The sequence below is a fragment of the Pelodiscus sinensis genome, chromosome 2, assembly GCF_049634645.1.
Source record: "Pelodiscus sinensis isolate JC-2024 chromosome 2, ASM4963464v1, whole genome shotgun sequence".
In the NCBI taxonomy this organism is placed as follows: Eukaryota; Metazoa; Chordata; order Testudines; family Trionychidae; genus Pelodiscus; species Pelodiscus sinensis.
The window spans coordinates 180249282-180276829 of record NC_134712.1 but is presented as its reverse complement, the minus strand read 5'-3'; the positions used below and the strand labels follow the sequence as shown (position 1 = coordinate 180276829).

Here is a 27548-nt window from a genome sequence, read left to right as displayed (position 1 = left end):
CATGCGCTCCCCTCACCCCCAAGCCCTGATTAGCCTGGGGAGGGGAGGGAGCATGCAAAGTCTCTTGCTCCCTGCCCTCAGGTGTATGGTGCTTAGAGTCAACCGCCAGTGTTGACTAAGTGCCGTACACTCCCTGGTCCCTAGGCCATGATTGGCCTGGGGGCAGGGGAGCGGCAGTGCCTTCATGGGCCAGATCAACCTGCTTGGCAGGCCAGATCGAGCCCACAGAGGCCCTTTTGGCCACCCCTGGACTAATGGCTCCTTTTATCTTGGCTTTAAAGATTAATAAAGTAGTTAAGTTAAAATGAAGAATCAATTCACATTTTTACCCAAAGTGAGGACCAATCTTCAACCAAATTCTCTAACTGTATCTAAACTAGCAAATTTAGGACCTGCACATCTCACCTCTGCAGTTCGATTAGTGATGTTAATGGTAAAGACTGTAGTGTTCACCAACTTGGGTGCTTTTGCCACCAGTTCATGTAATCCCATTGAATTAAATGATAAGGCAATGTGTCAAAGCAACAAGGGCATTGAGCAATAGTGTTACTTGGGAGTCTAGAGTTAATTTAGCTACCTAAATCCATACTGGAATTAATGGGACCTGCAGTTGCAACTCACTTCTGAAAACCAGGCCAATGATTTAGGTGTCTTACTATCTATTTAGATACCTAAGTTTAAGCATTCAAGTTTAAAAAACATTGGCCTCACTACCTATCTGGAATACATTGTAAAATGAGTGTGGTATTAGGTCTTTGTCCCTCTCTAGCATCAGCAGAGCCTAAAGAAGTTTATGTATCTACTGCTGGCTTCAATCTAATGCTTAAAGTAGTAGATTCTCATGCTTTTAGAGCTTCATGGAGCACTTGGCCGGGTCAACAGCTGGAGCTTCAGGGATTGAAACTGGGAGCTATGAAGCTAAATGCACGAGCCTTTGTGGCTTGGCGTAAAGAGTGAGATGTAATAGTTTGAAATCAATAATAAACTCCTAAACCTCTATGTGGTTTAGTCATTGGGTGGGGGAGGATAGAGAGAGAGCACTGCACAGTGTGCTATGGTAGCAGCCAATATGACACCATTTAACATTCCAGAACATGACTTGCAAGGCAGAGTAAAACACGTATTGATGTATCCTGTTCTTAATTCAAAGCTACGTGTATACTGCGTCACAAAATTAGAACAAAATTAGAGTTACCATGAAATAAGTCTAAAATGTTTTTCTGAAGCCAACCTTTATATTGTCCTCTGCTCTTTCAGGCTCATCCTGCTCTCCTACATGGGCAAAATCAAGTGGGAAGTTGTATCTACAGCTAGCTGGGCTACAGCATCCTGGCACAGGCAAGCAGACAAATATACATAATCTGCCTGGAGTTCAGTTCAAAGTGGATGCACTGAATGTAAGCTAACAAGCGGGCAGGGAACGGAAAAGATACTGAGATAAAATAGTGCTCACAGATGTGTTCTGCATTTCCAAACTGGGTTTGATATTTAGAAACCCATACTCCAGACCAAAGGACAAGCAGATGGATTTAGAGTTTTGATGTTTCTTACCACCATATGTTGAGGGTTGTATTCTGAACCATTTGTTTTACTGGCACCCTGGAAGTGAAGAAGAAGAATTAGAGGGAGCTGGTAGCAGCTGTTTGCTTCTGCATTCGTAAACACCAAAGGCTGTGTTTCAAAAAGAGCTAAATGACATGTCCAGGCTGTGTAGCTGTGAGGAATACTAATCAGGCTGTGTGAAATGAGGCCTGTTGATCAAAATTAGCACTAGGGCTAAAAGCTCTAAAAGTTGCCGTAGTAACTTTTCCCATTTATATATATTTATAGCTCAAATGCAGTCGAGAAGCTTTGCATTCAGAATCTATGAGCAGCTCCTAGACTATTAGGAGTTCAAGTTCACATATTAGTAGAAAGACAGAGACGATGTTTGGAAAACAAAAGGTCACAGATTTGTGTTATAGCTTCAATGCAATAAAGCTCTCCAAATAATATACAAGCAATCCACTCACTTCTGGTGTAGATTTGATAACTTTTACTAGTTTGCAAGAAGCAACTCAACCAATAAATTTTAGTTTCTAAAACACAATTTATTTATCCTGAATGAATATACACAATCTTCCTACTCAGCCTGGTCCAAAGTCCATCCAAATCAATGGAAAGATAGCCATGAACTTCAGGTCCAAGGTGACTCCACTAGAAATAACTCTACTAGGACAACTTGTAACCAACAAATAAACAGAAACATATGTGTTTTTATACAGCAGCCAATTAGATCAGATCTTTGGCCTTGCATACTATAGACAGTAAACCATATAATCACCTGGCTCCATGATAATGACAGTATCTTAGAGCATGTGTAGTTGAGTAAGAAGTAGGAAGAAATGATCCATTAGTACACTGGCTCATTAAGGCCCCCGATTTATCAAGTTAATTAAGCAAGTGCCCAATTCTGAGCACATGCTTAATTGGGCAGCTGCTTAAGTACCTTGCTGAATCTGGTAAGGTTGTCAGTCATTCCAGATTGGCCTGGGATCAGCTTCAATCTCCTGGCATCCATTGAAAGTCATCCAGGAGATTATAATAGGCTGCTAAGAGTCCAGTGAGTGGCACAGTGGGGCAAGGCAGGAACTATGGCCAATGGGAGCTGTGGGAACAGTTCCTACAGGCAGAAACAATGTGCCCTGGCACGTGGCCACCCCAGAGCCTACGAGCAAGACATGCTAGTCGCTACCAGGAGCCACCCAAGGTAAGCCAGAGCCTGCCAGATACAGAGATGCAGAGAAACCTGCACCCCCTCCTGCATCTCAACCCCTTGCTCCACCCCTGAGCTTCCTTCTGTACCCAAACTCCCTCTCAGAACCCATACCCCTCTAACACTCCTATCCTCTGCCACAGCCCTGAGTCCCTCCTCACACTCCACACTCTTTGACCTCAGCCCTTGCCCTCCATGCCGGAGCCTGCACCTCAGCCAGCACCCCGGCCTTAGCCAGGTGAAAGTGAGAGAGAGTGGGGGAGAGTGAGTGATGGAAGGAGGGGGATGAAGTGAGCAGAGGCAGCGCCTCCAAGAAGGGGACAGGGCAGATAGGGCAAGGGTGTTTGGGTTTGTGTGATTAGACAGTTGGCAACACTAGAATCTGGGCCCAAGGTAGACAGAAAGGAGGGCTGCCAGAGTTCTAGTCCTGCTGCAAAGAATAACCAGTACTACCAGCAATGGCACTAGGCCCAAACAGACTAAGCAATGGTTTCCGGCCCCGTGTAGCTCAAGGGCTACTTCTGTAAATTATCAATGTGTTATGTGGGTGGGACACAAATATTCCTGCTTAGGGGCTGCCAATAGGCTAGTACTGACACTGCGTACTGCTAATGTGTACAGTGATTAGAAATCACTAACAAACCACAGAAAGAAAATCTTTCCTCGTTGTACTTCTTGTTACCTCTCGCTGTAATTATAGCACAACAATGCATTGCACTGCAACTCTTTCCTGAGGATCTGAAAGTGATTCACTGAGTTTAATTGTGATGGAACCCTTTAACACCTGGAGGAGCCAAAGAACAACTGAGAAATTAAGAGATTTATTTGTTCATTTTTTCCTCACTGTGCTTTTTTAATTGATTATCGCCTCTCTCAGATATACATAAAGATAATTTTCATATATGTTTGGTATCAGGCTCTGACAAAAACCTCACACCTGGGCTGAAGTTTTATGTAATATATGAACATTACAAATGCTTCTCAAAGATGCCATGTAAAGGACATTAGACAATAGCACACATTTCAACTGTTTAGCTAATTAGCCACCTCTATTCCATTTATTATTTTCTTTTGTGGTCTGATAGGAATTAGTATTTGAGAGGCTGGGAACAGAGCCAAGCACTTATCCATCCAGTCTGTTCTCTAGCCACCACATAAGGCTATTTCCTAAAAGTAGCTGATGATTTAGCCATTATATTCTAGCTCTGGTTAAGTTCTATAATCAAGCTGTTATAACAATTAACATTACAGTTAACAATGGCAAAACGCAAAGTATCAACACCAAGTTGGATATAAAATCACCATTTCATGAAAGAAATTGATAGGCGAAGTAGATGCTTCCAAAGGAAAGCAAATGCCGTGAAAAATATTTTTACACCTCTTTTGATTCTTTGTAACTCAAGCAGCAATCCAAATGATTATTTCAAGTGACAGTTACTGAAAGAGTGAAGAAACTCATCATAAAATGAGCAACAGCAACAAATTCAGTAAACAAGGAGGATCAGGAGAATCCTTGATTGTGTTATTGCAAACATCGGACAGCTTTCATAGTAGAGGTAATTTAGTCTGGCAGAAGGGTAGAAGGTCTCAGAACAAAGTGCCGAGAGAATAAATGGAAATATACACACGCTGACAATTCAAAAGGACTCATCATAGAACCAGCTGGTTCAATTGCAAGGCTATAAAAGAAGGGCACTGGGAGGAAATTAAGACATCTGATGTATGACAAAATAAGGTATAAGAACGTAATACATTGTTCCACCTAAAAGAGAGAAAACCACACGTGTAGCTAAGGTACTGATCCTGCAAAGACTTATGCATATACTTACCTTTATATGATATGAATAGTTCAATAGTTCAATAGATTTACTCTCATTATGTAATGTCAAGTGTGTTTAAGTCATTGCTATATCATGGCTTAAAGATGTACTTAATATTACAGAAGCAACTATGAGATTTCACCTTTTTACCAAAATGTATAGTAGTCACCAGTTTGTTCTCTCTCTTTTCAACCAATGCAACAGTTGGTTTGACTTTAGGCTGTAATAAGAAGCTCATGAAACTGGAATGCATTAAAATCTAAAGGCAGGAGAACATTATATTTCAAACTAGTTAGGAAATATGAACATCTTTTACAGAGATAAATGCATATGAACTGGTCATTACTTGTAGGACACAAATAGCAGATAAAGGCGGTAGATGTCTGAACAGACTTTTGGCTGGTGGAGTGAGAGGGGAAAGAGGGTTAAAAAAAAAAAAAACTTGGTCTGGTCCTTCACAGGGTTAGATTTTTTTTGGTAAACATCCAAACTGATTTATATTGATTACACTTATATCAGCTACTAGATTTATATCCACCTTTCCTGGGGCAAAGCTCATTTACATGAGGAGGGTCTTTTAATGCTGTTTATATTATTACTAGCATTTTTCTAGTAGTCAATGTATAAGTTTTAAGAATTAACATTGTTTCTACCAAAGTTCTCATACCACATCATGCTAATTGTTCTTATTAGCCTCTTGTAACTTGAAAAATCTATTCACTGTCTTTTTTCTCTCTCCCCTACCCCCTTTTTATTCTTGGATCTGGACTTTTAATACTCCAGTCATCCGAAGAAGTGGGTTTTTCCCACAAAAGCTCATACCACCACCCACATGTTTTGTTAGTCTTTAAGGTGCTACTAGAATATTTGTTTAAGTTTTTCCACTTAAAGACTAACTTGGTTACCCCTCTGAAGCTTTTTAACTTAGTCAACTAAGTCCCATTTTCAAAAGACATTGCAAGTCAACAGGATTTAGTCTCTTAAGTAACTAAGTCACTTTTGAAAATAGGAAGAAAGACCCTTACATGCTTTTTGAACATTTTATCCTCTATCTAAATTTCTAGGAAGATAAAGTGTCACAGTTGTCAATTTTGTAATAGAAACACTGCTGGGAAAGAAAGATACCTCTGAGCCTTTTGGAACATTTCCATAATTGGATTGTCCTGAAAACAGTTTTTTTTAAAGGGAACTGATGAACATATACAGCAAATTTGTTCTTCCTATGCAATCTGAATGTCACCATCAATCTTTGTTAGCAGGTACGAACAACAAAAGGGTAAAAGAATTCAGCTCTGCTGTTTTGAGCAGTTGCTAAATAATGCAACAGAAAGTATGTAAAATCCAATAAGGGAACGTGCCATATTACTGGCAGAAGCTCCGTTGCTGACAGCCATTCAAATTATTCCACAAAAAGAGCTCTAGATATTGTTGATCGTGACATTAAACATACCACTACTTGGTAGGGGAGCAGAACGTGAAAATTCACATTGAACAATCAATGGCTGTAGGCTCCAAGCAAATAGCACCCTTGCACATTGTGCCTCTGCTACTTTCATCAGCATTTAAAAGACAAACAAAAATAAAAGGTCAAAAATTAAGCACTGCAGTAGGCTTGATCAAGGGAACTAATAATGCAAGTGCTCCATGAATTTAGATTTTTAAAAGCAGTCCTGAACATTCTCCCCAATCCTCTAATCACTGTCAGTGTGATTTCCCCCTGCCTCTCCTCAGATGCTTCATAGGAAATCATCGGCCTTTGAAAGCGAGTATAAAAATAGAAAGTATCACCTGACAGCAAGTTTTCAGTTCTTTAAAATGGTGTTTTAATATTAAAGACACAAGGGCAAGTTCCACCACACGATCCTTCCCTGTTTCATCTTTGGAGAGCAGGTGTGATATTTTAAATGGAAACATGTGAGAACTGTCTTAGGAAGTTGCTTAGCTTTAAGCTCTTAATGCTGCACATTGTATAAAGCACAGATGGAGAGTTTTAGGTATTTGATGCACAGAAATAATGCTTACTAAAGAGAGAAAAACCTATACTTACCCAGCATTACGGGCCTGATCCCCATTGATACAAAGATCCCTTTCCATCACCACTGTGGTAGTGCAAAGAAGCCTCGAAGAAAGCAGTATTATTTCCAAGCAGCCAGTGGGACAGGAGGTTCTTCCCTTGATTAGATTTTACCCCCCCCCCCCCAATAAACCCTGACATTTTCCTCATAAGACTGCTATACAATGCACTTTTTTTTTTCTTTTTGAGAGGAAAGAGGGAGGATGAAATGAGAACTGGTTTAACTGGTAAGTATAGCCTTATTGGTATACTTACTGGGGTAACCAGGTAAGCCGTGAGCAGGGGGTGCGTCAACCCAGCCTGGCTACAGCAGCCCTCTGCTTGCAGCACGCTGCACATGGGCAGCTGCTCCATTCCACCCAGACCTTCCATGCTGTGCTGCAGGGGGCGTTCCAGCCTGGGCAGAGCAGGCTCCCACGCACAGCATAGGACGGCAAAAGAATATGGCAGGCCTCCAGCAGGATGGCTATTTGGATAACAGAGATCCAAACAGACCACAGTGGTGTTGTGATAACTACTTACATTATGCTAGGTGTTGTGCAGACATAGAAAAGAGACAAGGGCATATTACACAGGAATAAGAAAATAAATATGGAAGGGAAACATCAATGCACTACCTGACTCCAACCAAAGATATACAGCCAGTTTTATCTGTTGGTTTGAAATATGTGTTTAAAAAACCAGTTGAATACAAAATACAAATGAACATTTTATAAACTCTGGAGAAAGAAGACTTCTGTGCAGAAATTCAAATAACTCTTTTAAAGTGAAAATAAAGGTGTGAAACTAGACCACACCTGCCAATGAGACTGCAGCACCTGCTCACAACTGCCATTCTCCGCTTCATGTTCAACAGATATTTGGCTCTTAAATTGAAAGAAGCCTGCAACATGTACCCACTCTCTAGAAACAGCCTCTCACACAGAGTATCAATGGTTGAGCTCCAAATATACAGCAGAACTACGTAGCACTAGAACCAAGAACAGTGTACAACATAAAAACTAAGTGCTCCAAGGTGTAGTCTGAAACATAAGCCCGCATATCACAGGCCAAGTAGGAGGCCTAGACAGCAATGGTCAAGACTTTGTTAATATAAAGCAAAGTTAAACTGTGAGCAAGAGGCAGACCCTGCTCACAGAAATTGGCAAGAACAGGGCTGATATTATAGAAACACTCAAACCTAAGAGGTAATAGGCACAGGCTGTTAGCAAATTCCAGAGGGGTTGTAACAGAACACCTTGTTAAAAAACATCTCGGTACCAACAAATCACAAACATACTGACCTAGGTTCAGGACAAGGTGTAAACTGACAGCATGATGGATAGTAATGGAAACTCCCCTTCTGTGAGGTAAGGGATGGCAACTAACTAACAGAGGGTGGCAACCTGACATACCAGGAGTGATGTGGAACTTGCTTGTACTTGTGTATAAGAGTGCACCCCAAAGGGTGATCATCGGCTGACCATGACTGGGGGACACCAGAATCCAGAGCATTTAGTTGGGTGTTAGTCCATTGTCATGGTGTACATAGTGGCGAGTCTGTTGGATGACAACTATTATTGTACTTCGCTTGGCAATAAACTCACTCAGGGTATGTCTACACTACAAAGTTAGTTCAAACTAACAGACGTTAGTTCGAACTAACTTTCATAGGCGCTACACTAGCGCTCCATTAGTTCGAATTTAATTCGAACTAACGGAACGCTTAGTTCGAACTAGGAAAACCTCATTCCACGAGGATTAAGCCTAGTTCGAACTAGCTAGTTCGAATTAAGGGGTGTGTAGCCCCTTAATTCGAACTAGTGGGAGGCTAGCCCTCCCCAGGTTTCCCTGGTGGCCACTCTGGCCAACACCAGGGAAACTCGTCTGTCCCCCTCCCGGTCCCGGACCCCTTAAAGGAGCACGGGCTGGCTACGGTGCCCGTGCCAGGTGCAAGCCTGCCAGCACCCAGCCAGCAGACCCTGCACCTGGCACGGATCGAGCCACCCACCCGATGCCCTCCCCCTCTTCCCAGGACCAGGCTGGCGGCTCCCGGGAGCTTGCCCAGGACCGCAAGAGGCGGGCACCCGCCTGGGCTAGTGCAGACATCGTGGACCTCGTCCACGATCTCCACACTAGGCACAGGAAAGTGGCCGGCTAGGGCAGGAGAGCTGCCAGCCTGGCCACCCAGGAGCAGGTGTGCAAGAGAATCAAGGGGGTCCACTGAGACCCCCGACCCTGAGCCCTGAGCTTACAATGGCCGTCCTGGGTCAGACCAAAGGTCCATCTAGCCCAGTAGCCTGTCTGCTGACAGCAGCCAACCCTAGGGACCCTGGAGGGGATGGACCTAAGACAGTGACCAAGCCATTTGTCTTGTGCCATCCCTCTCCAGCCTTCCACAAACCTTGGGCAGGGACACCACTCCTACCCCCTGGCTAATAGCACTCCATGGACCCAACCTCCATGACTTGATCTCACTTCCCTTTAAACTCTGTTCTAGTTCTAGCCTTCACAGCCTCCTGCAGCAAGGAGTTCCACAGGTTGACTCTTTGCTTTGTGAAGAACAACTTTCTCTTACTAGTTTGAAGCCTGCTACCCATTCCTTTCCTTTGGTGTCCTCTAGTCCTTCTTTATAGGAACTAATGAAGAACTTTTCTGTATGCACCCTCTCCACCCAACTCCTGCTTTTAGAGACCTCTATCCTGTTCCCCCTCCGTCTCCTCTTTTCTAAGCTGAAAAGTCCCAGTCTCTTTAGCCTCTCTTCATATGGGACCTGTTCCCAACCCCTGATCATTTTAGTTGCCCTCCCCTCTCCCAGCCTCTCTCTTCCCCTCTCCCACCTTCTTTTCCCAGTCTCTCCCAGTTTTGTTCAATAAAGACAGATTCCATTTTGGAAGACACATTATCTTTATTTTGTACATTAAAAAGAGGGGCTAGGGAAGGGTAAATGGAAGGAGGTGAGGGAGGAATGGGGTACGAGCCCCCGATGGGGAGGACTGGGCTGGCTCTGCAGGCTTCTGGGGGTGGAAGCTCTCCTGCAGCCCCCCAATTGCCCCCTCTCCCCAGATGGCAGCCTGCAGCAAGTGCAGCCAGTCTGATGGCCGAGTGGTGTGATGTGCCCAGTGTGGATAGTCCGGGCACTCCAAGCCAGGACTGCTTGCAAGCGGGGCACCCCTGAGAACTGTCTGTCCGGGGTGGGGGTCGGGACCCTTTAAGCACAGCCCTCGGCTAGCCTGAGACAGCATCTCCACGCTCTAAGTCCTCCTCTGATGCCCTGCCGGCACTCCTTCCGGCCATCTTTAACCCCGGTTCAGGGTCCACTTAATGTGGACATGCTAGTTCGAATTAGCAAAACGCTAATTCGAACTAGTTTTTTAGTCTGGATCCGTTAATTCGAATTAGCTTAGTTCGAATTAACTAATTCGAACTAAGTTAGTTCGAATTAACGTCGTAGTGTAGACATACCCTCAGATGCTTTCGATCTTGATCTGATTTGTGGTCTCTGGGGGCTCTCTCGGGAGGCTGTCATGTTAACTAATTGCACACGGTTAACGCGTTAGACAGGGCAGCATATGCACGCAGCTGAAAGTTTATCATCATCATCAATGGAGTAGAGGACCTGTCAGGAACTCATTGGAACAACCACACTTGACTGACAACACAAGCAATCCATTCCCCATTCAGATATTTACACCCGGATTTTAAGTTTACACTAGCAAACAATTATGTTTTATATATCTGTAATTAACACAATCTATAAGCACAAATACAACACACAAATTCCAACACACCAACAATCAGCTGATGGAGTGCAGATGATAGAGTGCACTTGAACCTCTTTAATCCGGCAACTGAGAAGCAGGGTATGCCAAACTAAAGAGTTTGCCAGGCCAGGAAAGGTGCTGTGGGGTCTGGGCATGACAGGGTGGGGCTCTCACCTACTGCCTTGCTCCCACTTACCAATGTGGCTGGAAACTCCCTGCTGCTCTTAGGCATTGCCACCTGCTGCTATGGGAGCGGTGGGGAAAAATGCCCCTAGCTGAGGGCTAGGGGGAGCGGCAGTGCATAGAGCATCATGGGTGTTCCTGGATTAGCAATGCACAGAGTATGGCGGTTCAAGTGTATCTGCAATATATAGGAACTTCAGAAACATATTAGAACTTTTTCTCTAATTGCTCACTGATCCTGTGCATATTTCTAATAGTAATGATCTCAAGTGTATAGGTGCCTTTAAAATCCATTAATTCATATAGTTGCTTGGGCTATGCATGAAACCTCTTGGTTTACATAAGGGTCACATGAACCTACATAAGTTCTCTTTTACAAAACGTTAGGTGGCCCTGGGAGTAGAGCTCATAATAGTCTTGAGCCCAAGGCCTCACTGTCTTTCTCCTTTCTAAGTACAGGCCCCCCTTTTTAAAAAAAAATTTCTCCATATAGCCCAAACCTAAGACTGATACAAACATGCTAAAAAAAGAGACTAAAACAGCATCAATGAGTAATAGAAAAGAGTGATTTCTCACAATATTTTTGAGGTGCAGTCTCAATAACAGGACCTCAAAGTAATTGAATGTCTCAAAAAGCTGACAAATATCTGTCTTTCTGCTCCAAATACATTATGAGCCATTGCAACCAGCTCCAGGGACTCTTGAGGAAAGTACAGGCAGTCCCCGGGTTACGTACAAGATAGGGACTATAGGTTTGTTCTTAAGTTGAATTTGTATGTAAGTCGGAACTGGCTCCAGATTCAGCTGCTGCCACTGAAACTGACCAGGGGCTGACTACAGGAAGCCAGAGGCAGAGTTGCTCTGCCCCCAGCTTCCTGGAATCAGCCTGATCAGTTTCAACAGCTGCTGAATCTGGAGCCTGGGACAGAACAGCTGGGGCGCTGCCCGGTAGGTTCCCACAGGACCAACCCGGCAGCACCCCAGCTGCTCTACCCGAGGCGTCCCACAACAAAAGCCTGGTCTGCTGGGGGGGGGGGGGGGCTCACTAGCTGTGCCCCCTCACCCCCCAGCACACCAGGGAGACCCGAGCAAAGCCGTACAGGCAGAGGGACCCCGCCGCCCGTGTGGCTTTGCTCCTTTGCCTCCGAGCAAAGCCGCACAGGCGGCGGGATGCCGCCTGTGCAGCTTTGCTCCTGTCTCCCTGGTCTGCTGGAGGGGGGGGGTCCAGCAAAGCCGCAGGACCCCCCCAGCAGACCAGGGACACCCGAGCAAAGCTGCCGGCTGGGCGGCTTTGCTCCTGTCCCCCTGGCCTGCTGGGGGGATCCAGCGGCTTTTCTGGACCCCCCCAGCAGACCAGGGGGACAGGAGCAAAGCCGCCCAGACGGCGGCTTTGCTTAGGTGTCCCTGGTCTGCTGGGGGGGTCCAGCGGCTTTGCTGGACCCCCCCAGAAGACCAGGAAGACCAGGAGAAGCTTTTCTCGCCCCGGAGGACACGGGTGGCAACCCACCGCCCGTGAGCTCCGGGGCGAGAAAAGCCCCGTTCGTAAGTGCGGATCCGACATAAGTCGGATCCGCGTGAGTCGGGGACTGCCTGTATTCAAAACTCCTAAATCATTCTGAAAATATCTAGCATTCCTATACGGTCCTGTCAGCTTGTTAGCCATAAATTTTGTTTGCCACACAGTATAACCTGATGATTGATGTATGAAGTATCCTCTGTCCCATAGTAAGGATGCAAATTATACATACTTTTGCCTGGTGCAAAGATTAGGTTATACAAACATCTGGCTGCTCATGTGTTGAAGCACTGGTTGTATAATAATGTTGAATCCATACCCAGAGCAGTTAGTTCTGTATCCAAACTTTAGAGCAAATACATCAACAGATGACTGAACAGGAATATAAGTCAGACTAATACATCAAAACAAGCTGTTGCTTAGATGATGCATTACACTAAAATTATTCCTATATACCAGCAGAGAATTATTGTTCTAATGATGCATTTGTGTAATACATTATTAAAGTGAGACATCAGTGATGGATACCTCAGAAGTCAGCTTAATTCAAGGGAGAAAGATCCAGGAGCAGATTCAGCCATTGCAGGAATAAACCCAACACATACATTCTCCATACTGTAAGACACCTTAGCACCAGGTGAAAAGGGTGAGACTCAACTAGATTTTTTGACAATATTTCAGGTGTCTTCAGTTCTGAGTTTGACCCTGTCCAGGGCCATGGGCATTTCTAAATAGGATGGACACTGTTAATGGCTTCCCAGATGTTAAGGGAGTTGTCACTTTTGAAAAACTGGCAGTGTTTCTTATACAAATATTGCCTCAAACATGGACTTTCAGCTTTCATTTTCCCTTTTTCCTCCTCCCCTCCCCCACACTCCAATTCTGTGCAACAAATGTTCTTTCCATCAGCAATTACATCTGCAAATGCTAGTCTCACCACACTTCATATCTTCTTGTCCTTGTTAGTCTGCCATAGGCATTCTAGTATCACCAACTAGGATAGGCTTATGAAGCCATGACTCAGACCAACTTCATTTAAATTGCATAAAATCTGACCATAACAAAAGAAATGTAACATACAATGGGGCTCCTGAAATCTTCAACATGCATTAAAATCTCTTACTTCAGAGTCTGAGGATACAACATTCTGTCCAGTCCTGCTGCTGTTGATGTGGTAGCAGAAATAAAATGCAAGTTACTGCTTTAGGTCTTTTAAACAGCTGTGTCAGACCCACTGTCTCAGGGCCTGTTGAATGCTTATCTGTAACTCTCTAAAACAGGCAGTTGCAGGACTGACTGCTACTAGGGTGACCAGATGCCCCAATTTTATAGGGACAGATCAGCTATTTGGGTCTTTGTCTTATATAGGCACCTATTACCCTATCTCAGATTTTCACACTTGGGCTACCTCTACACTGGCAGCTTCTTGCGCAAGAACGGTTTTGCGGAAGAGATCAAGTGCAAAAAGTCTTCCACAAGAGCGCGTCTACACTGCCATATGCTTTTGCACAAGAGATGTGCTTTTGCGCAAGAGCATCCATGGCAGTGTGGATGCTCTCTTGCGCAAGAAAGCTCTGATGGCCATTTTAACCATAGGGGCTTCTTGCACAAGAAATTAAAGTTGTCTGTCTACACTGCCCATTTGCGGAAGAGCTCTTGCACAAGAGGGCTTATTCCTCATGGGGAGAGGAATAACTCTTCCGGAAGAAGCCCTGTTTTAAAACTCTAGACTGTAAATTTACTTGCGCAAGAACGTGTGTGCAGTGTAGACAGCAGACAAGTTTTTGCGCAAGAATGGCTGTTCTTGCACAAGAAGCTGACAGTGTAGACATAGCCTTGCTGTTTAGCCACCCTAGCTGTTTGTTAATAGCAGCTGTTGTAAGGGAATGGCTAGTTTGATTTGTTAATCAGATTCTGGATTAAGCAGGAAAGAAGTCACTGCCATTTCCTCAACTACTGGGTTGATAATATGCCTGGAAGAGAGAGACTTTTTGCTGTCTCGGGAAGACTCCAGATAAGACCTCTCTAGATAAGCTGCAGCCAGAATGCATTATTCAGGTATCTGTTGAGAGCTCTGTATATAAAGCTGCATTGGATGTGGGGGGTCAGTTACTGTGCACAAAACAACTTTAGGCTTGCAAAATTTGTGAACGCTGCATATTTTTCAATGCCATCTAGTAGCACATTGCCTATTAACTATTAACATGCATACAGCATCTTTTGTGCAACACTCTCCAGTCATAACATCCTTCAAACTCTCTAGTCCAGGTACATCTACATTGGGCCACTCAGGAAAGTTAAATCAAATTAATTAACCATGTGAATTTAGGGCACATTAGTTAAAGCACATCAAATCCCTGTGTAGACGCTCTCATTCAGAAGTAAAGTTGCCTTAAATGGATTTTGCTTAATTATTCACACCCTTAATTAATTTAGTTAACATTCCTGAGTATTCCTGTTCACACACTTTTGGAGGGTTAAAGAAACTGATCAGCTCTTCCATGGTCTGGGGAAGGAATGAAAAAAAAAAGTACAGTGATTTGGGCAGAGGCACATGGATTGTTCATATTCTTCTGATCACATCCATATATGCAAGCCGGCTGATAATGGGGGGAGAGGGAGAATTTACACAGGGGCGCAGCATGTTACTGCAGCAGCCGTGGTCGGCAATCCAGGCTCCTTTGGATTGCCATGAGTGCTGCTCCGCTGGGCTCTGAGGGCTGGGGGGGGGGGGAAGAGCCAGTGATGCACTTCAGGAGACACTAAGGGCAGACTACCCTCAGCTCTGACCCCTCCGCCTGAGGTGCTGTTCTTTCTGGGGTGTGGAGCCAGGCCCCACCTCCTCTCCCTCCTCTCTCCTCCCCCTTCCCCCCCCCCCCAACACTTTGCCCTCTGGTCTGTGGTAGCTGTTGGCCCAGCTGCACAGGTGCACTGACCAGAAGCGGTGTGCATAGCAGGGAAGGCAGGAATCAATATCTGCAAGGATTGGATTGGTAATAAGAGTAGAATTCTCTGCTCTTCCTTTTCAGGAGATCCTCATCTATGCAGGAGAAAAGGAAACTTCATTCTTTACATGAAAAATTCCTGGGACTTTTCCCCTCTGCTTCTTCCTATTTCAAACAGATTCACTTAACAGGTTAATCATCTACCAACTACCTTTAGGGAGGTTCTCCCTTCATAAATTTGTATCATATCAAGTTTTTTACATTCTACAACCAATGATACAGCCCTCCATGAATACAAAATTTATATCTGCATCCACATCTATAGCTGCAAAAATTAGACACGAATTTCCAAACTGACATCTGCGGATGGGGATACCCGCAGATATAAAACGCATATCCACAAATTTGCAGGGTTCTGTATACAAAATTTGTATTCACATCACAAAAATGAGCTGCAGATATCCACATTCACGTCCACGGATGTGGATACCAATGGATATAAAGTGGCTATTCACAGATTTGCAGGGCTCTAACCATTGAGCTTAATTCCTTTCATTCCTGGACGCCTATCGCCCAGAAGAAGGCTCAGTAACAGCCACAGGAGAGCTCACTGCTATACAATCTCGGAGATGAAAGACATAAGAAGAAAAAGAAAGATCATATTTAGTTTGCTTAAAGATAAATCATCATGTTTCCACTCATTTGTGGTTTTTGGTTCTTGAGTAATTCACTGCCATCTGAGAGCATTTTTTAAACTTAGACACATGGTTTCCGGTGATTTTTTTCTCTCCGAATTTTGTTCAGACAAAAATCACACTGGCAAATGAAATATTTAAACTTGCTCTTATCTTCCTAGTGCTCAAGATGGATTATAATTTATCTCTGCAATATTTTAAAGTGAATATTTTAATTAAAAATGCTGTTCAATTGTAAAGGTCTTAATCTTTCCTCTGTTGCTCCTGCTCATCTGCTGAGATCTGCTGCTTTTTACTATTAGTACTTTGCACTCTGGTGACCTGACTATTATTGGAGTTAGTGTCTCCATTTAGAACTGTTGTGCAGCGGTCAGGACTTTTGTTACCTTGGATAGCTGAAAAGTCCAATTTGGCCTTTTTCATAAAACTGTTTATGAAAGTTGACAAAATATGGGGGCAAAGATGGTACAAACTAAATGTTTTAGGTTAAAACTTCAAGGCTCAAGTCAAGTCATAGATCAGTATAACAATGAGCTGGAAAGTTCTAGAAATAGGATGAAATGTTTATAGTCAAAATTGCTGAAATGTGTTTTGATTGGTTATTTTTTATGGGATGAGGTTGCCACTGCTTCTTGAATATTCTTTAGCTGGAGATCCTTGCATGGGAGGGGCAGCAACTAATGACACAGGTGGGGACTGAAAAGAAGCAAGATCCATCATCATAGTTGCTATGACGACTGTCTCACTTCTGGATCCACCATGACACCACTAGGAGTTCATCATCCTGATCCTGAAAGATGTCCTGACCAGAGAAGGATAATCAGAATGTAATTGAAACTGATAGAAGTGGCAATATCATTTGAACAACACCTCAGATGTGAGACTTGGGTTTCTGCGGTCATGCCCTTCCGAATACATTGTCCCTTTTTCTGTGCTATTTTTCTCTTTTCTTTTTGTTGTTGTTGATCTAAGAGGAGTCAGGTAAACCAGTCAAAACAACTCACTCTTTTGCAACTCTGTTGACCAGGGTGACCATAGTTCCCCATGCTGAATGGATAAAATGACTTATTCAGCCAAAGAATCAATCTTACAAATGTTCATATTAACACCAAGCTGACTTAGCCCCCGTGAAAATGAAATACTGTGTAGTTGAATTCTTGGTTTTTCTTCTTGACTTTAAGGCTTTAGAGTTCAAATGGGGGGAGGCGTGGCAGACAGACAGACACACCTCCATTCCCCCACTCACTCAGGGGGAGAAGTAACATACACTCCTGTACACCTCTCTCTCACATGGGAGGTGACAGACCAACCCAGCTCACCCTGCCCAGCACTCTCTGCCCTCCATGCATGGCTGGGCTCTAGGATGGACCCACCTCTCCTGGTATGTGACACCGCATCTTCCTGAGGCAACATGGGGGGGAAGGGGGCACATAGGGTCACATGCTCCACCCCCAGTTTCTGCCAGGGTTCACACCAGAATGTGACCAGCAGCAGCCTTTCAGCACTATACAGGGAGTTGCTTCTAGCCACATTGGACAAGGGCAAGGAGAAGGAATCCTTTGTTCCCACAAAGTGTTGAAAGGCAGCTAACACCTCCAGGCCGCTGCTGGCCACTGACATAACCCAGTCTCTTCCTGTCCCCCAGCTACAGCATGGGCAGGAAGGGGATGAGCCCTAAGGAGGCAGTATGCAACAGGGCCAAGGGAACCAGAGTGCAGAGACTTCAGCGAATCTGGCTAGAGAGGTGACTCAACAGATGAGGATACTTAGGGGATGAAGCAGCTCAGCACTCCCCGGGGGCAAGACTCAGGGTGGGGGTAAGTGGTAAAGAGGGTGATAAGTCTCTAATATAGGAGCTGCTCTGGAACCTGCAGGATTGGGGCGTGAACAGGCTGGAAATCACTCCCCCCGCCACCACCACTCCAGAGCTTAGTTAAGGGGCAGAGACCCTTCCCCATGCCAGCAGTGTGCTCATGCAGGACTCATCTCCTCCTAGCCAGCACTCCATGTCAGAGGAAGTTGGGCTTTCCTGGGGCACTGGTCCAGCCAGAAGCAGTGGGGGGAGGAAGGAACCTGCCAACCAGGCTGTTGCTGAGCTGAGCGCTCCAACCAGGAGCTGGCTCTCTGCACAGCACTGGAAGTAGGACATGCACCCTTGTGAGGGATGGGGAGAGAAATATAGAGGAGTAACAGAGCTCGGTGACATGAAGGAGCAAAGCAGGAAGAGGACATCAAGAGGGGGAATCACATAAGCGTCCAGTGGGTAGGCAGGAGAGATGACACAACTGGCTGCTGTCTAGCACTGCCTGAACTCACCAACCACTGCACTCACAGTCAGTTGCAACTAGAAATGGGGGTGGGGAGAGCTGGTCAAGAGCTGGCCCACAGCAGGGGCTGCACTGAGACCATCAGGGACAGCAGACAGCCCCTTATCTTGCATCTTTGCCCCACCACCAGCCTTGCACAGCCATCCCCATTGTTGGCCCTGGATTCTCTCCACCCCTGGTGGGGAGTGGTTGAAAAGCAGGGATCCAACCAACAGCAGGACCCACAAGTACTGATGGGGATGAGATTTTAAAAAATAGGACAATTTGCCAGTTTTTAAGAAAAAGTTCGGACACCTGCAGGAGTGCTTAATATGGGACTGTCCCTTTTAAAACAGGACATCTTGTCACCCTACTGTTGTCCAGAGAGGCAGCTAAAAACAATGCTTTCGCTAGCCCCATGTTGGCACAAGTTTATCTGATCTGACTGTGCACTGGGCCCATAGCTCTCTGGCAGTGAAAACACCAGAGACAGAAAATACAATTCCTATCTTTGTTATTCTTTTAGCTCCCTCTCTGCATGTATTTGTCTTGTATCAGCTTCACAGAATCAGGCTTAGGCTCCTGTAACAGCAACAACAGCTCCAAGCCACCTAAACTGATATTTTTCTCTTTTTCCCCCAAAAAAGACAGTTAATACCATCTAAAAAACTGTCAACAGGGGACTTTCCCATATAAATCCTCTCTATAGCTACAGGGAGACAAGGATACTGATCAAATGAAAGCCTAATTTAAAGCATGGCAAGAGACCACCGTGGCTTAACAAGGAGAACTTAAATGATCTAAAAACCAAAAGAGTCCTACAAAAAGTTGAAACTAGGTTAAATTAAAAGGATGAATATAAACAAACAACACATGTATGGCGAGGCAAAATTAGAAAGGCCAAGGCACAAAATGAGATCAGACTAGCTAGACACATAATGGGTAACAAGAAAACATTCTACCAATACATTAGAAGTAAGAGGAAAACCAGGAAGAGGATAGGCCTGTTATTGAATGATGAGGGAAAAACAATAACAGAAAATGTGCAAATGGCAGAGATACCTAATGACTTCTTCATTTCAGTTTTCATCAACATGGGTGATGGCAACTGAACATGCAATATGGTGAATGTCAATGAAAATGGGGTAGATTCAGAAGCTAAAGTAAGGAAAGAAAGTTAAAGTAAGTTAAAATTATTTGGGCAAGTTAGATGTCTTCAAGTCACCATGGCCTGATGAAATGCATAGTAGAATAGTCAAGGAGCTGGCCAAAGAGTTATCTGAGCCATTAGCTATCATCATCTTTGAAAAGTCTGCAGGAGAGATTTCAAAAGATTGGAAAAGGGCAACTATAGTGCCCATTAATAGAAAGGGAAATAAGGACAACCCATGGAACAACAAACAAGTCAGCTTAATTTATGTACCATGGAGCAAATAATTAAGGAATCCATTTGCAAATTATGTTGAAGATAGTAAGGTGATAAGTAAAATTTAGCATGGATCTGTCAAACCAAACCAACAGCTTTTTTTGACAGGGTTACAAGCCTTGTAGATGGGGGAAGCAGTAGATATGGTATAGCTAGACTTTAGTAAGACTTTTGATGCACTCTTGTAAGACCTTATTAACAAACTAGGGAAATACACCCTATAAGGGGCTACTATAAGGTAGGTGCATAACTGGTTGGATAACCATTCCCAGAGAGTAGTGGTTAATGGTTCACAGTTATGCTGGAAGGCATAATGAGTTGGGTCCAACAAGGATCAGTTCTCGGTTCAGTTTTGTTCTATATGGGTATGTCTACACTACCACCCTAGTTTGAACTAGGGTGGTAATGTAGGCAACCGGAGTTGCAAATGAAGCCCGGGATTTGAATTTACCGGGTTTCATTTGCATCTCGCCGGGCGCCGCCATTTTTAAATGTCCGCTAGTGCGGACTCCGTGCCGCGCGGCTACATGCAGCACGGACTAGGTAGTTCAGACTAGGCTTCCTATTCCGAACTACCTAGTCCGTGCCGCGTGTAGCCGCGCGGCACGGAGTCCGCACTAGCGGACATTTAAAAATGGCGGTGCCCGGCGAGATGCAAATGAAGCCCAGGAAATTCAAATCCCGGGCTTCATTTGCAACTCCGGTTGCCTACATTACCACCCTAGTTCGAACTAGGGTGGTAGTGTAGACATACCCTATGTTAATCAATGATTTAGATAATGGCATAGAGAGTGCACTTATAAGTTTGTGGGTGATACCAAGTTGGGAGGGGCTGCAAGTGCTTTATAAAATAGGACTGTAATTCAAATGATCTGGACAAACTGAAGAAATAGTCTGAGGTAAATAAAATGAAATTCAATAAGGGCAAATGTAAAGTAGTCTCCTTAGGGATGAACAATCAGTTGCATAGATACAAAATGGAAAATGACTGCCTAGGAAGGAGTAACGGATTTACTGAAAAAAGGGATTTAGAGGTCATAGTGGACCACAAGCTAAGTATGACTCAGCAGTGTGACTTTTTTTTTTTTTTTTGCGCAACAAAGCACAAACATCATTCTGGGATATATTAGCAGGAGTGTTGTGAGCAAGATGTAATTCTTCTGCTTCACTCTGTGCTGATGTCCTTAGCTGGTGTATTGTGTCCAATTCTGGGTGCCACATTTCTGGAAAGACTGTAATTGGAAAAAAATCTAGAGAAGAGCATCAAAAATGTCTAGAAAACATGCCCTACGAGAGACGATGCAAAGATTTGTTTAGTCTGGAAATAAGGAGACTGAAAGGGGATATGATAACAGTTTTCAAGTATCTAAAAGGTTGTTACTAGAAGGAGGAAGAAAAAATAACCTTTGATGATAGGACAAGAAACAATGAGTTTAAATTGCCTCAAGGAAGGTTTAGGTTACACTTTAGGAAAAACTTCCTGTCAAGCTGGTTAAACACTGGAACAAATGGTCTAGGGAGACTGTGGAATTTCCATCACTGGAGATTTCTCAGAGTAGGTTAGACAAACACCTGTCAGGGATAGTCTAGATGGTGCTTGGTCCTGCCATGAGTGCAGGGGACTGGACTTGGTGACGTCTAGAAGTTCTTTCTAATCCTAGGATTCTATATGCATGACTGTAGCACACACTACCATTCTGCAAAATATAACACCAATAGAGCAGAGACCTGAATCAAAAGCAATTCAGCTGTCAGCCTGCATCTCTGAAGTAGTGTTGCCTGACAGCATTCCAAACAGCAAGGACCAAGCCAAATCTTCAGGGAATCTCGCAATTACTTAGTGCACAGAGCAGAGAAATCAGAGTTACAAAACTAAATGCTCTGTAGCAGTTCTGATTTGAGAGTTATTTATTGATGTTAAGAGGTGAAGACAGTGGGCCTAATCCTCATGCCTGGCCTAGCTGCTCTTGACAAAAGAATGAGGGACTGAGGAAGTCTGTGCCCCAAAGCCCATTCCCACAATCCCGTCAGGTCCGGGGGCAACTTACAGCAGAATACATCAAAGGAATCGTCAGCTGTCCTATTTGTTCAGCTCTCATCCCCTGGACAAAGATGGGCCCAGGATTTTTCTCTATTAATTTGCACATAGCAATACTTGGCTTTGACTATGTGGTTAATGCAATGAATTATTTAAGAATGTGCACCTTGCTACTAAAACAGTGCTAATGGTTATCCAGTTAAAGTCAAATCCAGGATCTAGGACCCAGCCCAAGAATCTTCCAACTATTACAAATAAGAGAGGTTTAAAATCACGAAAGAATGATAACGGGTGAGACTCTCTTATTGAAATACTTTTGGTTAAGGAATTATCTGACTGTGTCCATTGTGATCTTGCCTTTTTTCCCCCCATATAAACTGAACTGAGTCACCCAACTGAATCTATGAAATTGCTATTACACAACCTGTAGTTCAGCCAGTGAAGCAGTTAAGATGAGAGTGAAACCACATATTTAAAGAAAAGGGGGAAACATATATACAGTATTTCAAAGTGACTCAATTAGTTGCATGACCTTAAATAATCTGGTGCCTGATTAAAACTCTGGCACGTGCCAGAGACTTGTCACTGCACCATTATATCAGGATCAGTCACTGGCTGTCTCTTTTGTAAGGGCATTACAGTTAATCGGTTAACCCAGAGCCCAGCCAAGCTGGAGCAGCTCCCCGCCCGCTGTCGGAGGGTGGGGGAGACTGCTCCAGTCCAGCTAGGCCCACCGCACTGTGGACAGGAAGCACTCCCCACCCACCTGCAGTGTGGCGGGCCAGGCCTGGCCCAAGCAGCCCTGCCGGGTGGAGCAGCCTGCAGCATGGCGGACCCAGCTGGGCAGAAGTCCCCCTGATCTGTGAGTGCCCCAGCCACTGAATGTGCTCGAGGGGGCAGAGTATGCCAGGGAACAGCTGAAGCCACTGCCCTTCCAAACTCTGCCCTCACCAATCGTATACACCCTGAATAATATGTGCACAGATATGGGCAATGCTGACAGTGGAAATGTTCTATTTTAACTGGGCCAAGGAGCCTGGGAGGGTCACAGGAGGGCAGTCCCATGAAACCCCAAACTGGGGGAGGTACATACACCCTGAGCTATGCCTGTAGAATACCTGTCAGACAATCTCCACTGGATGGGGTAAAGAGAGCCCATGATTCACCCCATACATACACGATCCAATATTTCCTCCGCCTGTAGAAAGAAGGCTAAGATGCTACATTTTGCTTTAGAAACTACCCAGGGCACCAGAGCAGATATCATGGAGCAGGTGCTCGTGTACTATAAATTGACAACGTTCCACTGAAATCAATGGCACTGCTCTCATTTACATCAGTCAAGGTTCTCATCCCATCTCTCCTGCCAATATGGCGACCTGTACTTCCTCACCTTGTCCTTGTGTGGCTGGTAAAATATGTGCAGCTGTTCCCAGATCCCACCCTGACAGTTTCCCTTTGGAGTGACAGCAAAGCAGACACTGCCGTGCATCCCCTGGCCCACCCAGAGCCTTCTTTCCTGTGATCTCCTGATGGCTCTAGAGATAGATATTTGGATCAGAAAAGGGCAGTATTTGACCCACTGTGTTTTGAATGAGGAAAGCACAGAAACCCAACATATGCCTTTGAATTCACTTGTCCCAGCTGCTCAAAAGTGTTCTCTCAGACCACTACTGTCACCATGACAACAGTACGGTCAGTGGAGATGCCACAAGCAATCACAGGGCCAAAGGGGCTTTGATTTAAAGGTTTGGACTGTGAGCCAAGCAAGGTGCTCTGGGCCCTCAAATCACTTCAGCTTGAGTCACAGGTGCTCAACATCTGGCAGGACTTAAACAAAACAAAAACACGGAGGGAAATAGATTGTCTTGCAAAACACCTTCGTCTGATTCTCAACTCCTCTTTATACTCTGCTTTCTTCTTTGCATATAGTTTGCTTAACTAGACTTCAACTGCACCTGACAGGGAGAGTTCTCTCAGACTTTCTATACATTGGCCAGGTTCCCATCCTTGCCTCATGGGAATACAGCTCACATTGCCAGGTTCTGACAGATGATTTCATGCTGTGGAATTAGATTCAGAGGATAAGAAGTGAACATCCGAGGACACAAAGTGGCACTGATGTTCTCCAGCGCTGACAAGAATAGGTGCTATTTCACATATGATGTGATTCATTAAGGCAGCCAGAGAGAAGTGGGATACTTTGGGCTGCTGAGTCACTGGGTATTAGGTGAAGGTAACTTGTGGAATTATTAATTTACTTTCACAAAGTCTGCATCCTGCTCCAGAAAAGGAATGAGGACTCTAGATTCTGTAATCATAGAGCTATTGGGGTCTAATGGTCCCCACTTCTACAGAGATGGAAAAACTGGGACATTTCTGCAAGACTCTTCCCCTGAGATCTATCACCAGTTGTTCTGTCTGAACAGGAATTTCTTATTCAATGTTGCAAGCAGAATGTTCGCCTTTGTGAGATTTTGCTCAAGAAACCAGATTATGAAATCCAGTCAGATCAGCAACACTGATTGAATATCCAGACTCAAGTAGCAACTGGAATTCTCAATATTTAATTGAACAGCAAACACATTTGAGAAAACAGCAATATTCTTCATGGGCAAGCCACAACATAAAGAGACATAAAAATCCATTAGCCAAGTTATTTGTTGCAAACTATTTGTTCAGTTATAAGCATGTTAAAGATGAGGAAGGTTCTCTCTCCAGTATAATTAAGACTCTTTGGGTAGGTCTTCAGGGCTGGGCTGCATCAGATGACTTGAGCTCACAAGGCCCAATGTGCAGGGCTATAAAACATCAGTGCAGACATTCTGGCTCTGGCAGGAGCGTAGGATCTGCCTGGATCATGGGTTCAGACCCTGAAAGGAGGGAGAGCACAAACACCTACATTGCAGTTTTATAGCTTTAAGAGCCTGAGCCAGCTAACATGAGTGTTTCATTGCAGTTATACATGTCCCTGGGCCTTGAGTCTCCTCTTATTTCCATGGCAGTGGAACACTTATAAGTCAGGAGCATCCCAATGAATTAACAGGAATTACATCAGTTTAAGTGAGGGGAAAATCAGGTCCTTACAATCAAATTCCACTTTTAGGTACAGGCAATGGATAAATGGGAGTTGTACCCATGTATGTGATGGAAGACTTTGCCTCTCAATAGATTTTCTAACTGGTTAAAAATTCTAAAATAAACTATTTATTATACTTTACATGATTGTTTCTTCAGGCTTAAAAACCAATGAAATCCTTTCAAAGGTTCTCTTAAGGTTTAAAGTATTGTGAATCTTGAGCCACAGTTCCGCAAAGTGAATGCTACCCAATGCTTTACTCCTTGTAATTCCTCTTGGAATTACAGGAATTGATTTTTACATAATTTGAGATCCTTTTCAGCATTTTAAATTGCACTTCTAGAGCAATATATAAAAACTTTGCTATATAAAAATGTTCAGCATATTTTTCCATCTAAGGAAAAGCCTAATAAATTGCATTCAGACTTGCATTTAAAGAACAACAAAACCTCAAACATTGAAAATCCATTATTGAAGTTGCTAATCAATCAGCATTTAAGAAATAACTATTTACAGAATGTATTATAATTAATTTGACTTGAAGTATTGTTTCCTCTTAACAGTTGAAAGTCATCAAGTGATGGCTAGAGATGGGAATACAGTTAAAGCCAAAGTCTGCCTTAATTTAAAGGTCTGATTCAAAGATTGATGGAAAGATAACTCACTGTAGTGGTGTCAGATCAGGTCCTTATAACCAAAGGACATCATTGGTCTTATACAGACCATACATCCGGGTTGTATTAGACTGAGAATACAGCAGAACGGAGTCAACTGCGGGCCATGATATTTTCTATTTCTGATTTCTTAGGTTTTTTTAAGAAGCAAACTATACAAATAAAAATTCTGCCACAAGGCATGATATTGGCACCCACATGGATCATCAGCAGCTTTGTAACTTTTATATATGACACGCAGACCACTTGAGCTAATCGAGTAACTGATAGCAGTATTAGGTTGTCATTTTCTAGGTAGAGCAGCAATAGATGGGCATGATGCATACACTTTACCAGTATTTGCTCACAACAGAGGAATGGTGAGACTCAAGAAGCCTGAGTTCCATTAAAAACTCAGAAGGGAAGAGTGCTCGAGTAGACTTTTCTGACCACTTACCCCAGGCTTGATCCCTTGATCTTCATCCACACCAACCTGTCCGTATCATATTCCGATCTCTTCCCAAACCTTAGCTCCTCCCAGTCCTATTTTTCTAACCACTTAAATCTCAATTCCTCGGGCTTCTCCCATCCCAGTTCCTTTGCTGATCTGCCTCCTCACTCCCCAAGTGGCTCTCAGTCCTTCTCTCCTTCCCCAGGCTCTTCATTCAATCTCAGCCTCCCCACCTACCACCACTTCCCTGGCTCCTTTCCAAATTCTTCTCCCTCCCTAGTTCCTTATCCCAGTCTCTTTGCCCAGCCAGGCATAATTCTCACCCTACACCTCAGCTCCTTGTCCAATCTGCTTTCTTCTTCTCTCCCCCTCTCAGTTCCCTCTCACTGGTCCTAATCCTAATATCCTTGTCCAGCCATTCCCAGATTCCTAGCTGATCTCAGTGCTCACCCTGTCACTCCACCCCTGACTCCCAGTATCTCTATTTCCCTCACCAGTTCCCCATCCTATACCCATCTCTCTGCCCAACCATTTCCAGATTCACCACCCACCCTTACTTCCAGTCTCCTTGCCCACCCAGTTCCAGCTTCCTCTGCTCTCTCCTGGCTGCCACACTCAGTCTCCTTGCCCAGCCACATAGTTCCTTTCTTCCCTCCATTCAGCCAGTCTTGCACCAGAGCATACACAGCTGCCCTATGGAGATGATGCACGTGCAGTATGGCGCACTAGGAGCTGTGAGTGTAAGAATCCACAGCTCTAGAACCTGGGCAGCTCACACCTCCACCTTTCCACTGGGGAGCCAGGTAAAGCAGCATCCAACAATTACTAGTCTAAGTTAGTCACTGCCACAAGGAGCCAGAGTGACAGAATCCTGTGACAGCTTGATTGCTCCACACCAGCTATTTAAGTCAGGAAGTAGCCTCAAGGACTCATCTGAGCAGTAATGTGGACTCTGGCTTGGTACTGCTATGAATCTTGTCTTAGGCCCTATTTTGCTCCGAACTCGTGCCTTCAGCTGCAACCGGCTTGGCTTTGGTATCCATCTCCTGATGTGGTGATGTAACTTGTCCAACCCCAGGTCTACAGAGACTACTGACCCAGCGCCCCAGTGCAGTGAAAGTCTTAAGCATTTTCAGTGAGGACAGAAGCTTCAGAGATTTTAGCTACTAACATTTAAGTTTCTACTTAGTATGAGTAAATGGTAATTTTTCAAAGGCTTATAACTCGGCCACATTTGAGCAGAGTTTCACTGGGATGGTGCACGCGTCTGACACAAAGGTTATTCCCTACAGGATCAGGGCTCTGTTGAATGGAGGTGCTAGTGTAATTCAAAGTAATATTCAAAGAGAAGTGTGCCCAGGGTGGCACTTGGGGGGGGGGGGCATTTGGGAGCAACAGCCACCCCAACATTTGCCTTAGACTCTGCCCCCCAATAGCTGTCACTCTCTGGCTGACAGAGTGGAGAGAGCAGCAGCTGCTGGCCAGGCACCAGCTCCAACAGCAGCTAAGAAGTAAGCCTGGATGGGTGGCAGGGATGCTTTGGAGCAGCCCCTGGCACATGTCATCCTCCACGGGTCCACTGCCCAGGGCAGGTAGAGCGTCAGGGGCTCCCCATAATTGCTCAAATTGATCTGCTTCAGCCCAAACTCCTGGGCCCTACCCCTAAAGATGCTGTTTCTCAAGGGCTCTGCCTGCCCTGAAGTCATCCCCCCCACCTGAGTGACTCTTACTGACACAGTCCACATCATCCGGCTCCTGCTTCAGGCCTTCAATAAGGGCAGGGAGTGGAGCCACACAAAGGGGAGGGGCCTCATGGCAAGGGGAGGCTCCAACCCATCTCAGCTGCCCCACTACCATAGCCCCG

At 44.6% G+C, this 27548-nt stretch overlaps 1 protein-coding gene across 8 annotated transcripts in view; it reads right to left on the bottom strand.

The window, feature by feature from the left end:
- The window catches only part of CPNE4 (copine 4), a 346982-nt gene that overhangs the window by 266120 nt on the left and 53314 nt on the right, over positions 1–27548 (bottom strand). Inside the window, exon 2 of one of the 8 annotated variants that reach the window (XM_075921920.1) lies at positions 1552–1599. The exons of the other annotated variants lie outside the window; for them this stretch is intronic. The gene's annotated coding sequence lies outside the window, so the exon portion shown is untranslated. The remainder of the gene's footprint in view (positions 1–1551; positions 1600–27548) is intronic. 8 annotated transcript variants of the gene reach the window in all.